We start from the raw sequence: 14882 nt of genomic DNA, 5'->3' as shown, positions 1-14882 counted from the left end.
AGAGTCAACTTGTCAGCCTCTCTCACCAACAAGGTGGTAGCTGCCAGTGCTTGGAGGCAGGGAGGCCATCCAGCTGCAGCTGAGTCAATTTGTTTAGATAGATATGCCACTGGCCTATGCCAAGGCCCAAATGCTTGAGTTAAGACTCCCAAAGCCATTCCATTTTTCTCATGAACAAGAAGGTTAAATTCTCTGGTTACATCAGGAAGTCCCAAGGCTGTAGCCTCGGTGAGTTTGGTTTTGATTGTCTGAAATGCTGCCTCCTGGCTTGGTCCCCATTCAAGGGGAGCCTATTCTTCCCCTTTTAGAGCTTCATACAGAGGCCTGGCCAGGTCTGAAAACCCGGGGATCCATATCCGGCAGAATCCTGCTGCCCCTAGGAACTCACGAACCTTCTGGCGGGTGGTAGGGACAGGAATGGCACCAACTGCCTGCTTTCTTTCGGTTCCCCAGCCTTCGTCGGCCCTGCATGATGTTAAAGCCCAGATACTTGACTTGTTTTTTACACATTTGTGCCTCTTTCTTTGATACCCGATACCCTGCCTCCATCAGTAGGGAAAGGAGAGCTTTTGTTCCCTCTAGGAACTGAGCCTCCGTGGTGCCAGCTGGTAAGAGGTCATCAATGTACTGCAGCAAAACGCAGCCCAGTTTTTGTCCAGGAAATTCAGCCAGGTCAGTGGCTAGGGCACCGCTAAAGGAGTGGGAGAGTTTTTGAATCCCTGTGGGAGTCTCCTCCAGGTGAGCTGTTCCTTTGTCCCCGTATGTGGATTTTCCCATTCAAAGGCAAACAAGGGCTGACTGGCAGGCACCACCCAGAGGCAGAAAAATGCATCTTTTAAGACCAGGCAAGTAAGCCACTCAGCAGTGGAGGGGATCAGACTTAGCAGGGTATACGGGTTAGGGACGGATGGCTGTGATGTGACTGTTGCTTCATTTATGGCTCTTAAGTCCTGAACTGGGTGGTAGTCTTGTGTTCCTGGTTTTTTTTTTTACAGGAAGTAAAGGGGTGTTCCAAGGGGACTGACATTTTATTAACAGTCCGTGCTGAAGCAGCCTAGCCAGGTGAACCTGGATTCCCGGTCGAGCTCCTCTGGGAATTGAGTAGTGCCAGAGCTTTGCTGGTTGAGCTCTGGGTTTTAGATCAATCAAGATAGCAGCATGGCATTTTGCCAGTCCTGGTGGGTTTCCTTCAGCCCAAACCCACGGGTATTTAGTCTCTAGTTCTGGGGGAATGGTCCCCATCTCTGAAGGGGAAGAGTACAAGCGACATTCCTCTTCCCTTTCTACAGCAAGAGCCATGATGAAAGCACTGGGGGGTTCTGTCAATTTGAGTGGGGCCGATCTGTCGGTAGAAAAGGAAATTTGTGCCCCCATTTTAACCAGCAGATCTCTTCCCATCAAGGAGACTGGGCAGTCAGGCAGGTAAAGAAATTCATGTATTACTTCATGGCCTCCTAATCGGCATCACCAGGGACCACAGAGGGGCCTGTGAGTTTGGTCACCTGTGGCCCCAACGATGGTGGTTTGGCACCTGTGTCTACCATAAAGTCTATGGGGTGGCCAGAGGCTCTCGGGGGCCCTGTTGGAGGGAGACGGGTCCCCCAAATCAGACTCAGTTAGGCCAATCAGGTTGGTGCTGAATGGCTCAGATCAGTACCGGCTAGGGGGGCCTTGGTCTTTTTCTCAGGATGGTTGGGGCATTCATTTTTCCAATGTCCCTTTTCTTTGCAGTAAGCGCTTTGGACATGTTCCAGGGGACTCCTTTTCCCTGGCCTTGCGCCTTGTCCCCTATGGGGTGGTCCTGCTGGGGGCACCGGTTTTGACACGGCGGCCACCAGAAGTGTCACTTTTTGTTTCATTCTCTTTTTTGCACCATGGCGGGCCACCTGGTCTCGGTTAATAAAAACCTTCTTGGCTATTTCCAACAGTTCTGTAGCATTCTTTCCTGCAAAGCCTTCTAATTTCTTTAGCTTTTTACGGATATCTGATTGGGCTTGTCCCACAAAGGCAGCATTTATCATCCGTTGGTTTTCCGGGGCCTCGGAATCAAAAGGGTTGTAAATTCGGAAAGGCTCACATAGTTCATAGAATTTGGCTGGGCTTTCATTCGGCTCTTGTAGTATCTCACTGATCTTAGCTATATTAGTGGGCTTGTTACCCCCAGCTTTTGCCCCCTGTAGGAAGGCCTGCCGGTACCTCTCTAGGTTACGTTTCCCTTCCTCAGTGTCATAGTCCCAGTGGGGGTTTTCTTCTGGGAAGGCTTCCCTCACCCAGTTTGCCAAGTCTGCTCGACCCCCCGCATTGGCCTGAAGTCATTTCTGGGCTTCTGTTACAATTCACCAGCGCTCTTCAGTGTCAAACAGAGTAAAAAGAAGTTGCCGGCAGTCTATCCAGGTGGGACAGTGCATCTGGAAAATGAATTCTAAGAGATCAATCAGCGCCTGAGGCTTTTCAGAATATGAGGGAGTATGGTGTTTCCAGTTAAGGAGATTGGCAGTGGAAAAGGGCTGGTAATAATAAAACCCATCCCCCCTCCTGTATGGTCCCATCGGGGGTGGCTTGCCGTGGTCCCCGTGTCTCCCTTAAGGGCATTTGCAATGCTGGAGTGGCAGCTCCCTGGGCTGACTGGAGACACCTGCTCATTGGTTCTGGTGAATCTGGCGGTGGGGGTGATATTGCCTTGGGAACTTCAGGAGCATGAGGAGGAGGAGGAGGAGGAGGAGAAACAGAAGGCAGTGGGCTATCTGGCATCTGGGGACCTTCGGCTCCCAGAGGTGGGGCTGACAGCACATAAGGAGGTGGCACAGGGGGCGAGTCCTCAGGTTCCCCTTGAAAAATAGGTGGCACCTTTTCTCAAGACAAGGTTTTCTTCTTGGACTGGGCCACTAGCACCCTACACTGTCCCTGGCCTGTGGTGCAGAACCAAACGCATGGGGGCCTCAAATAGGCAATTTCCAACCATTGATCAATATATGGAAATTGGTCTGGGTGTCCAGGGTCTCCTGTTATAACATTATATTCTGATCCAACCGTGAACACATCTAAGGTCCCTTCCGAAGGCCAGCCAACACCAAAGAGGGGCCACTCCAGGGTACAGAGGGTACACAGTTTTCCAGGACTCAGTTTAATACCATAATCTCTAGAAAATCCTTTCTTAAAATTCTTAACCATACACTCTAAGACGGTGGGCTTGAAAGCCGATTTACCCATTGTGTGAAGTCCCGCCCTGTGACGGTGACGCAAGACAAACAGCGAGGACAAGGCCTCAGGTAACAATCCCTTCGTCTGCCTGACCACTCCCCTGGAGGGGCTATTTCAGGCACCTCTTAGCATAGATGGGACTGTAGAAACCCCAACATCAGGATCCCTCTGGAGAGGGCCACCACAAGCCATAGGAGGGTTGCCATGGAACTGCAGGTTAGGACTCACTCTGGCTCCATCCTCCAGAGACAGTGGAGCACGGCTCTCATTCTCTCCAGTCACACACACACACACACACACACACACACACACACACACACACACCAGAACTGACAAGCCTCCCGACGCCAAGGGAGCAAACCCTGACCTGAGTGACCCTTTGGTCACTGAGAGGTGATCCGTCTCTCCTTCCGCCATATGGCAGGTCCTGACTCGGGCAGATGTCCCCAGGGCACTCACCAGTCCGATGTCCTGTCCTGGAACCTGTTTCCACTCTCCTTCTAAGTCCGTTTGGGAAGCAGTGTGAGCCAAGGCCAGCACATCCCGAGTGAGGGTCTGGATCCAGCAAAATGGCTAGTGCGTGCTATCCACCTGTCACCGGGCCGGCCACCGTGGCCTCCCCCGGTTCCCCGACATCGGTGGCACAAGAGGCTAGCGCACGGTTGTTGGCTTCCCGGCCCATGCACCAACAATGTTGCAGAAACTGCAAAAACCGTGGCAGTGGAAGAAGACAAACAGCAGGCGGAGATATGGAAAAGCAAGGTTTATTCAGCACCAGTGCAGACTCAGAGGCATCACCTCCAGAGTCTGAGCACCAGGTCTTTGTTCTCGGTAAGTTTTATACATTACCAGGTCTTGATTTTCCCATGTAAGCATCCCTGACCTCCCCACTCCCCCAGTCCCCAAGCAGACAGTGTTCCTCTCTAAGAAAATGAGCAAGCAAGGTTACAGAAGTGGAACTGATAAGCAATGCTGGGTATCTGATTAGCAGGGCTGCTGGCTTGGACATAGGGCACACAGTTGTTCCATTATTACAAGAAGGGTGGTATGGTGGGGAGCATAGCTGGAAAGGCTTGCAGCTGCCTTTTTAGACAAAGGGGGGTTGTTCTTTAGTTAAAATTCTTTTTTTTTTTTTTTTGTCTTTTTGCTTTTTCTTGGGCCACTCCCGTGGCATATGGAGGTTCCCAGGCTAGGGGTCGAATCGGAGCTGCAGCCACTAGCCCATACCAGAGCCACAGCAACACAGGATCCGAGCCGCATCTGCAACCTACACCACAGCTCACGGCAACGCCGGATTGTTAACCCACTGAGCAAGGGCAGGGACCGAACCCTCAACCTCATGGTTCCTAGTCGGATTCGTTAACCACTGCGCCACGACGGGAACTCCAAAACTCTCATTTCAATATGTCAAACAGAAACAGACTCACAGATATAAAACACAAACTAATGGTTACTGAAGAGGAGGGGAAGTGGGAGGGAGAAATTATGGGTATGGGATTAACAGATAAAACTATTGTGCATAGAATGGATAAGCAACAAGGATATATTTTATAACAGGGAATTATATCCATTATTTAGTAATAACCTGTAATGGAGTATAATCTGCATAAATACATAATCAGTGTGCTATACATCAGAAACTCTTATAATATTGTAAATCAACAGTACTTCAAAAAAAATTAGAAATTGCCAGTATCAAGGAGCATGTGGAGAAGTTTAAATCCTTGTTCATTCATGATAAGAAAGTAAAGTGATGCAACAACTATGGAAAACAGTTTGCCATAACCTCAAAAATCTAAACATATAATTTCCATCTGAACCAGCAATTCTACTTCCAGTTATATATTCTAAGAACAGGAACTTAGATAGCCATCCATCAAATTTTATCACAGCATTATTGCAATATCCAAAGGAGACAGTCCAAGGATCCATAAACATATTAATGGATAAACAAAATATAGGATAGGATATTATTCATCCAGAACAATAGGATATTATTCACCCAGCAAAGAGAATGAAGTTCTGGTACATGGCACAACATGAGAGACCCTTGTAAAAATTATGCTAAATGAAATAAGCCAGGCATAAAAAGACTATTGTTATATTCATCCACTGGTATGAAATGTCTAGATTAGGCAAATTAATGGAGAAAGAAAGTAGTTGAGAGATAACAAAAGGATAAAAAGACAGGGGGAATGGGGAGTTATTGCTTAATTGTGATAGCATTTCTGTTTGGGTGGTGAAAACAGTTTAGAAGAAGACCATTGATGATAGTTGCATAGACGAATGTAATTAACCACTGAGTTGTGTATCTAAAAATGATGTAAATGACAAGTATTGTATCTACCTCACCATAGCAGAAACATTTCAATACATCTCCAACTATCATTGTGAATTCTGAATGGAGTTCTTTCAATTTTACTTCACGTATTTCAACCTTTTGTTAAGTAAATACGCATTTGACACTGTCAGCATTTTCATTTCTGGAAATGATTTTTATTTTGAAATTTATTTTGTTTTATGATAACACAAAGACCCCAGCTATCTTATTATTACTATTTGCATTGTGTATCTTTTTCCATCAATATACTTTCAACCTATAATATTTTAAATACTATTGCAGGCAGCAAAAAATTACCTTTCTTTTTATTAATGATTTTTATTTTTTCTATTGTAGCTGGTTCACAGTGTCCTGTCAATTTTCTATCGTACAGTAAAGTGACCCGGTCACACGTACACATATACATTCTTTTTCTCACATTATCCTCCATCATGCTCCATCCTAAGGGACTAGACGTAGTTCCCAGTGCTATAAAGCAGGATCTCAGTGCTTATTCATTCCAAAGGCAATAGTTTGCATCTATCAACCCCAAATTCCCAGTCCATCCCACTCCCTCCCCCGCCCCCTTGGCAACCACAAGTCTGTTCTCCACAGAAAAGAGACTCATGGACTTGGAGTATATCTCTTTTTTTAACCCTTTCTGGTAATGTCTATCATTTGATAGAGATAGCAATTGGTTTATATGATTGTTGTTAAGATTTGTTCGTTCTACTTTCATATTTTATTTCCTACATTATTTTCTGGATGGTGATGATGATTATGAATATTTGTTGTCATTTTTTTCCCTGTGGTTGACATTTTCTGATTTTAGGGTGAATTATCAAATATTTTAAGAATTCTATTTTTTAAAATTTTTATTTCCCCAATACATTATTTTTTTTCTACCTTACAGCATGTAACCCAATTACACATACATGCATACATTCTTTTTTCTCATTATCATGCTCCATCATAAGTGACTAGACATAGTTCCCAGTGCTACACAGCAGGATCTCATTGCTAATCCATTCCAAAAGCAATAGTCTGTATCTATTAACTCAAGCTCCCAATCCATCCCACTCCCTGCCACCCGAATTCTATTTTTAATATTGCAGAATTCCCAGTCCCAAACGGTCCATTTGGTTTTTTTATTACCATATATATAGATTAGCACATTCTGTATAGCCCAAGTTATCTCTCTTTTCTTTTTTTAAAAATTTTGCTCACACCCAAGGCACGTGGAAGTTCCCAGGCCAGGGACTGAATCCGCAATGCAGCTAGGGATCTAATCCACAACCACACCACAACAGGGACAATGCTGGATCCTTACCCACTGAGCCACCAGGGAAGTCCAGTGTCTCTTTTCTTGATATCTAAGGAAAGACAAAATTCCCTTTTCCTTGTTTGTCCTTCACGTCCTTTTCCATTTCATTCTCCCACTTACTTAATTCTTTCCTCTGAGAGCTCTATATAATGTCTTCTATCTGGGTTATGGTGCTCTTACATTGTGTTTTAGAAAAGTACATTGCTCAAGGCCTATAAATCCAGGTTCAACAAAGAGTGACTCGTACATAAACCTTCAACAACCTTGATGCATTGTCCACTGCTCTTTTGCATCAGTTTAACCTTAATCTGTCTGGCCCTAGAGACCCAAGGACACTTTCAGGTCTCTTGTGTTTTAGACACTGTATCTTGATGATGCTAAATACCTATACTAGTAGCATGGGTGCTGATGGTACATCACACTTTCCAGTTTCTTTCACCTGGTATCCCTTGGTGCCTCCTGGTGATTGGACAATGAACTTTTGGTATTGTTAATGTATTTTATAGACAAAGTGTGTTAATTTGAGGAGATTTCCGTTGCTAATTTAGCTCTTGTTCTTTCCAGCTTTCAGATACCAAGAATCACTTGGTAGAACATTCTTTAAATTTCGGAGTGTGCTTTCATTTTCTTAATTTTTTACCACATATCATCATTGCTGCATAATCTAACCAGTCTCTCTGTTTCTTAGGTTTGGGCGAAAGGTGATTCTCAGGTGGTGTTTGCTCCAGCTCGCCATCTCTGGGACCTGTGCAGCCTTTGCCCCCAACTTCCTCCTTTACTGCTCTCTACGCTTCTGGTCGGGTTGTTCTGCTGTGGTCCTTCTGTCAAATAACGGTATGATCGGTAAGTCAACACTTATAATCTTCTCCATTTTCTAAGCCTTGAATTTGACTTTCAAATTTCACCCTTATCTGACATTAATAACCCAATGGGTTTTTTCAGTTCTAGAGTGGGTGAGGTCCCAGTCAAAAGCCATGGTATTAACAGTGATGCAATGTGCCCTTAGTCTGGGACAGATAATCCTGGGAGGACTGGCTTTTGTCTTTCGAGACTGGCGCACCCTGCAGCTGGTGGTGTCTGCACCTTTCTTTGTCTTCTTCTTCTCATCAAGGTATGGACTTCTCTCTTACTCGGTCTTAAGGGAACCTGGGATGAAAATGTGTGTTGAATTGGGATATACTGGTTTTCTTATTTCCTAGGATTCCCTTATTCCTTTCTTATTGTTTGGGCCTAAAACCTATATCTCTCATCTGTTCACTTTGTGCAATTTGATATTTGAGAAGTAGTAGAGGAAGTGATGATGAACTTTCTGCCAGAAAGTTCTAGGTATTTTATGCCATCTTTATTTATAAGCCTTACCCAGTACAGTGGTCGTAGAGTTACTATAACATTATTTTCATTAATGTGAAATATAAGCAATTTTTTTAAAAAAAGAAACATTTAATTATTTTGTTTTTTTAATTAATCTGGTTATGGTTAAATTTCCGTGATTTTCTATATTGTGGGTAAAATTGGATAAAGGAAGAGTTAGCAAATTTACTCATGTAGCTGAGTTCCAAAATAGCAGCAAAATTTCTCCATTAGTGAAAATGACCTGCATGACTGCACATAGGGTGATTTCCAGTATGTGTTCAGGACTCCCTCTTCCCTTAAATAATTTTAACAAACATTTATTATGGATAATTCCATTTTTACACTGAAAACCAGTCTAGGGAGAATCAACTTTAGTAATCACAGAGGGATGACTACAGATTTAATGCAGTGAGATGTGTTCAGAGAGGACAGTATAATCCATGTCAACTCATCTGCTGTCATTCTGTCCTTGTAATAACGCTACAAGGAAGATGTCACTATTGCCCCCATTTTATTGACGAGAAAAATGAGACAGAAGTAAAGAAGTAACTCACTTAATGTAGCTAGGTATCAACATCGCCGATAATGGCAAGGGTACTTGCAATATCTGTTGGGCTATAAGCTTACATAATTTGGGGCTTATAAAGAAGAATATATATTATCCATATATAAAAAAGTCCAAAGTTGTTAGATCCCATGACAAGCTTTGGAAGGGAATTATGCACGTGAGGGTCTCTCCATCTTAAAGTTCATATGCTTTTGGAAAATCCCCTGGTGAGTAAGCAGAGAAGAAATTTGACTCTAAAGTCTGTGATCCTTTGTTAAGTGGTACAACTTTTAGGTGTACTGCATAAAGTGATCATTCTCGTATTTTCCTAGTAATATTATAATAGAACATGAGTTTCTATTCTTAACCCACCAAGAGAAGTGGTGGATATAAATGGAAGGCAGAAAGCAAAGCATATGTTTGTCAATAATCACAGGACAAATAAGCAAGAGAGAGCTGACTGCTCTTGTGTCCTTTTCTTTCATCAGGTGGCTGGTGGAATCTGCTCGGTGGCTGATTACCACCAATAAACCAGAGGAGGGCTTAAAGGAACTTAAAAAAGCTGCACGTAGAAATGGAAATAAATACGCTGAAGCCACCCTGAACATGGAGGTGAGCAAGAAAGGAAAGGAGGTTACTGGGTTGGAGGGAAGTCATAAATTGTCATCGGCCTTCTCCTTATTGAGACGGACAAGCTGTTTTTTAACAAAGGCAGCTAGTGGAGAATACAGGCTCAGTTCCCTGGTCTTTCATGTCTATCTCTTAAAGAGAAGCTTTGTGCAACATGAAACTACTGCTGCCTCTAGCTCATTTCCTGAGCTGAATCTAGAGCCTAAGTTCTCCCATGGATGTGCCGCTCCCTTATAAGGCCTCATTTCAAAATATCAGTGTTACTGTCTTCTTTCTTGGAGTCTCCCTTAACTCCCTACATCTTCCTTAATATCACGTTCACACCCGTGATTTCATGTGTGATATGTTACACCACAAAGAAAGAGAATCCATCATTCTTGTCTTATTGAGTGTCAATGCTCATCACCATACCTGACACTATGTTGGCAAATGATAAGTTTGCTGTTGTTGCAGGGTTTGCGAGCTGCCATGCAGGACCAGCTGGAGGGAGTACAGACCAATACTACTGTACTCGACTTGTTCCACACACCCAACCTGCGTAAAAGGATATGTCTCCTGTTCTTTGTGAGGTGGGCTTCATACAGTGCATGACAACATTCAAAGCGGGGGGACATGTGGAGTTCCCATCTTGGTTCAGTGGGTTATAAACCAGACAAGTATCTATGAGGATGCAGGTTTAACCCCTGGCCTCGCTCAGTAGGTTAAGGATCCCACATTGCTGTGGCTATGATGTAGGCTGGGAGCTGCAACCCTGATTTGACCCCTAGCCTGGGAAATTCTGTATGCCACAGGTATGGCCCTAAAAAGCAAACAAAAAACAAAACCAAAAAATGAAACAAAACAAAAACACAAAAGCAAAACCAAAAAACAAAAAAACAAACCCCACAAAACCCCCAAAGAGTGGGGACATGAATCTATATATGTTAAAGATTATAAAATGTTATTGGAGGGAGGCTGTAATTTGAAGATAAAAGATGAGAAAAACAAACCAAATAAGACTCACATAGAACTGATTAGACAATGAAGAGGTGGTGGGGTACTATCAGACTGTGGGTCTTTTCACTGGAGTTTGAGGCTAAGAACTTCCATCATTGCATAGATTTGGGCACTTAGTTTATTTTTTCTTTCAATTTTAATTGAAGCAAATTTTGCAAACAAAACAATAAAGAGTTCTTGAATATATGCAAATCAATGGATACATCAGTATGTAAAAAATGTACCAACATCCAGATCAAGATAGAAAAGTTCTAATTCTCTAGGAGTTCCCCTCAACTATCCTATGCAAGAGTAACCAACACCACCCCTGCTTTACTCTATCCTTTCCTCACTGCCCTCTCCTGTGCCAAATAAAACTTAACAACTGTTCTGATATGCATTACTACAGATGAGCATTCCCCGATCTTGACGTTTACATAATGTAAATGATAAGAGGTTCTGTGACAGGCTCCCATTCCTCATGCACATCATGAAGATTCATCCATTCTGTTGCATGTAACCGTAGGTTTTTCTCCTTCCTAGTGTTTTAGTTTCCATTACCTGAATACACTATAATCTCTTTATTTTTTTAATATTATTTTTAATTTTTAATTAAAATTTTTAATTATGATTGATTTACAATGTTCTGTCAATTTCTGCTGTATAGTAAAGTGACCCAGTCATACATATATATATTCTTTTTCTCGCATTATCCTCCATCATGTTCTATCACAAGTGATTAGATATATAGTTCCTTGTACTACAGCAGGACCTCATTGCTTGTCCACTCCAAATGCAACAGCTTTCATCTACTAACCCCAGACTCCCAATCCATGCTATTTCCTCCCTCTCCTCTCTGGCAAACATGAGTCTGTCCCACAAATGATCTTTTCTGTTTTGTAGATAGATCATTTGTGCCATATTTTAGACTCCACATATAAGCGATATTATATGGTGTCTTTATATCTCTTTCCATCTTACTTCATTCAGTATGAGAGTCTCTAGTTCGATCCATGTTGCTGCAAATAGCATTATTTTGTCCTTTTTATGGCTGAGTAGTATTCCATTGTATATATGTAGCACATCTTTCTAATCCATTCATCTGTCAATGGACATTTAGGTTGTTTCCATATCTTGGCTATTATGAATAGTGCTGTGATGAACATACGGGTGCATATATCTTTTCCAATGAAAGTTTTGTCCAGATGTATACTGAGGAGTGGGATTGATGGGTCAAGTGGTAGTTCTATATTTAGTTTTCTGAGGAATCTCCATACTGTTTTTCATAGTGGTTGTACCAATTTACATTCCCACCAACAATGTAGGAGGGTTCCCTTTTCTTCACATCCTCTCCAGCATTTATTATTTGTTGACTTGCTAACGATGGCCACTCTAACTGGTGTGAGGTATACCTCATTGTAGTTTTGTTTGCATCTCTCTAATAATTAGTGATGTTGAACATTTTTTCACATGCCTTCTGGCAATCTGTATGTCTTCTTTGGAAAAATGTCTATTTAGGTCTTCTGCCCATTTTTCAATTGGGTTGTTTGTTTTTTTGTTGTTGTTGAGTTATATGAGTTTGTATATTTTGGAGATTAAACCTTTGTCAGTTAAGTCATTTGCAAAAATTTTCTCCCACTATGTGGGTGGTCTTTTCATTTTTTAAGTGGTTTTCCTTTGCTGTGCAGAAGATTTTGAGTTTAATTAGGTCCCATTGGTTTATTTGTGTCTTTATTGTCTTTATTATAGGTGGCAGATCAAATGAGATGTTGCTGTGTCAAAGAACGTTCTGCCTAGGTTTTCCTCTAGGAGATTTATAGTATATGGCCTTACGTTTAGGCCTTTAATCTGTTTTGAGTTTATTTTTGTGTATGGTGTTAGAAAATGTTCTAATTTCATTCTCTTAAATGAAATTGTCCAGTTTTTCCAGCACCATTTATTGAAGAGACTATCTTTCCTCCACTGTATGTTCTTACATCCTTTGTCATAGATTAGTTGATGATAGGTGTTTGGGTTTATTGCTGGGCTTTCTATCCTGTTCTATTGATTAATATTTCTGTTTTTGTGCCAGTACCATACTGTTTTGATGAGTGTAGCTTTATAGTAGAGTCTGAAGTCAGGGAGCCTGTTTCCTCCAGTTTCATTTTTTCTTTTCAATATTCCTTTGGCTATTCAAGGTCTTTAGTGTTTCCATACAAATTTTAAAATATTTTGTTCTAGTTCTGTGAAGAATGTCATTGGGAATTTGCTAGGGATTGCATTGAATTTGTAGATTGCCATTAGTAATTTGATAGATATTGGGTTGAATTGTAGATTGCCTTGGGTAGTAGCGTCATTTTTTACTATATTGATTCTTCCAATTCAAGAGCATGGTATGTTTTTCCATCTATTTGTGTCTTTGATTTCTTTCATCAATGTCTTATAGTTTTCAGAGTACAAGCCTTTGTCTCTTTATGTACATTTATTCCTAGGTATTTTATTATTTTGATGCAGTGGTAAATGGGATTGTTTCCCTAATTTCTCTTTTTGATCTTTCATTGTTTGTATATAGAAATACAATTGATTTCTGTGTACTAATTTTGTATCCTGCTATTTTACCAAATTCACTGATGAGCTCTAATAGTTTCCTGGTAGTATCTTCAGGGTTTTCTAGGTATAGTGTCATGTCATCTGAAAACAGGGATAGTTTTACTTCTTCTTTCCCAATTTGGATTCCTTTTATTTCTTTTTCTTCTCTGATTGCTGTGGCTAGGACTTCCAAGACTATGTTGAATAACATTGGTGAAATATGACATCCTCACATAGAGAATTCCATACAAAATAAAGCCCAGAAGAAATAAGGCAAGACACATACTAATCAAACTGACAAAAATTAAGTTCAAAGAAAAAAATATTAAGAGCCACAAGGGAAAATCAACAAATCACACATAAAGGAAATTCCCATAAGGATAACAGCTGATCTCTCAGCAGAAACCCTACAATCCAGAAAGGGGTAGCAAAATATATTTCAGGTGATGAAGAGGAAGAATCTAGAACCAAGATTACTCTACTCAGCAAAGTTTTCATTCAGATTTGATGGCAACATCAAAAGCTTCACAGACAAGCAAAAGCTAAGAGAATTCAGCACCTCCAAACCAGCTCTACACCAATTACTAAAAGAACTTCTCTAAGCAGAAAAGGAAAAGCCACAATTAGAAATAAGAATATTAAAAAATAACCTCTTTAAATAGTTCATTGTTGTTGAACTTTTATTACTTTCCAATTTGAATACGACTTATTTGTATGTTAGGACAAGGGCTTCTGTGAAAATCACTTTCAATATGTCTCAGCAGATATAGGTACTTCCAGTGGTTGAGTCATGGGAAGAAATTTTAAATACATTTCTGAATTTTTAAAAACTTACACATGGAGATGGGATTAAGATAGCAGAATAGAAGGACTGGAGCTCAACTTCTCTCCTAAAAACAACAAAATTCACAACTAAAGGCTGACCAATCTTCAACCAAATGGACTGGAAACCTTCAAAAAGATATCCTACTCCAGAAGACAAAGAGAAGACCACATCAAGAGGTAGGAGGGGCAATTACACGATATAACCAACCCCATACCTCCCAGGTGGGAAGCCCCACAGACTGGGAAAAAAACTGCTTCACAGAGACTAACCTACAGGAGTGAGAGTTCTGAGCTCCACATCAAAATCCCATGTGTGGGGATCTTGCACTGGGAGAAAGAGGCCCTGGAGCATCTGGCATGTTAGGAGCTCTGGCATGTTAGGAGCTCCACGAGACTGGGGGAAATGGAGAAACCATTCTAAAAGGCGCACACAGACTTTCACGTGCGCTGGGTCCCAGGGCAAAGCAAAGTCTCCATAGGAATCTGTGTCAAACCTGACTGCAGTTCTTGGAGGACCTCCTGGGAAAACAGGGGTGCATGTGGCTTGTTGTGGGGGAAGACATTGGAAGCAAAGCTCTCGGGAATATTCAGCAGCATGTCTTTCTCTGGAGGTGGCCATCTTTGGAAAATCTGGCCCCACCCATCAGTGCTGGGAAGCCCCAGGGCAAACAACAATCCTGGTGTGATTAACACCCCACTTACAGCAATGGACAGATCATCCAGCCAGAAAATCAATAAGGAAACATGGACCCTGAATAAAGCATTAGACCAGATGGACTTAATAGATATCTATAGGACATTCCATCCCAAAGCAGCAGAATATACATTCTTTTCAAGTGCACATGGAACATTCTCTAAAATTGATCACATCCTGGGCTACAAATTAAGCCTTGGTAACTTTAAGAAAATCGAAATCATATCAAGCATCTTTTCTGACCACAATGCTATACAACTGGAAATCAACAACAAGAAAAAAACTACAAAAACACAAACAAGTGGAGACTAAACAACATGCTACTAAACAACCAATGGATCACTGAAGAAATCAAAGAGGAAATTAAAAAATACCTAGAAGCAAATGACAACAAAGATACGACACTCCAAAACCTATGGGATGCAGCAAAAGCTGTTCTAAGAGG

The 14882-nt window shown here is 41.7% G+C and overlaps 1 pseudogene; it reads left to right on the top strand.

Annotated features, from left to right (window-relative positions):
* The window catches only part of LOC100737802, a 34071-nt pseudogene that overhangs the window by 8741 nt on the left and 10448 nt on the right, over window positions 1-14882 (top strand).

Source organism: Sus scrofa, chromosome 2, assembly GCF_000003025.6.
Source record: "Sus scrofa isolate TJ Tabasco breed Duroc chromosome 2, Sscrofa11.1, whole genome shotgun sequence".
In the NCBI taxonomy this organism is placed as follows: Eukaryota; Metazoa; Chordata; class Mammalia; order Artiodactyla; family Suidae; genus Sus; species Sus scrofa.
This window is presented reverse-complemented; position numbering and strand designations above follow the sequence as displayed.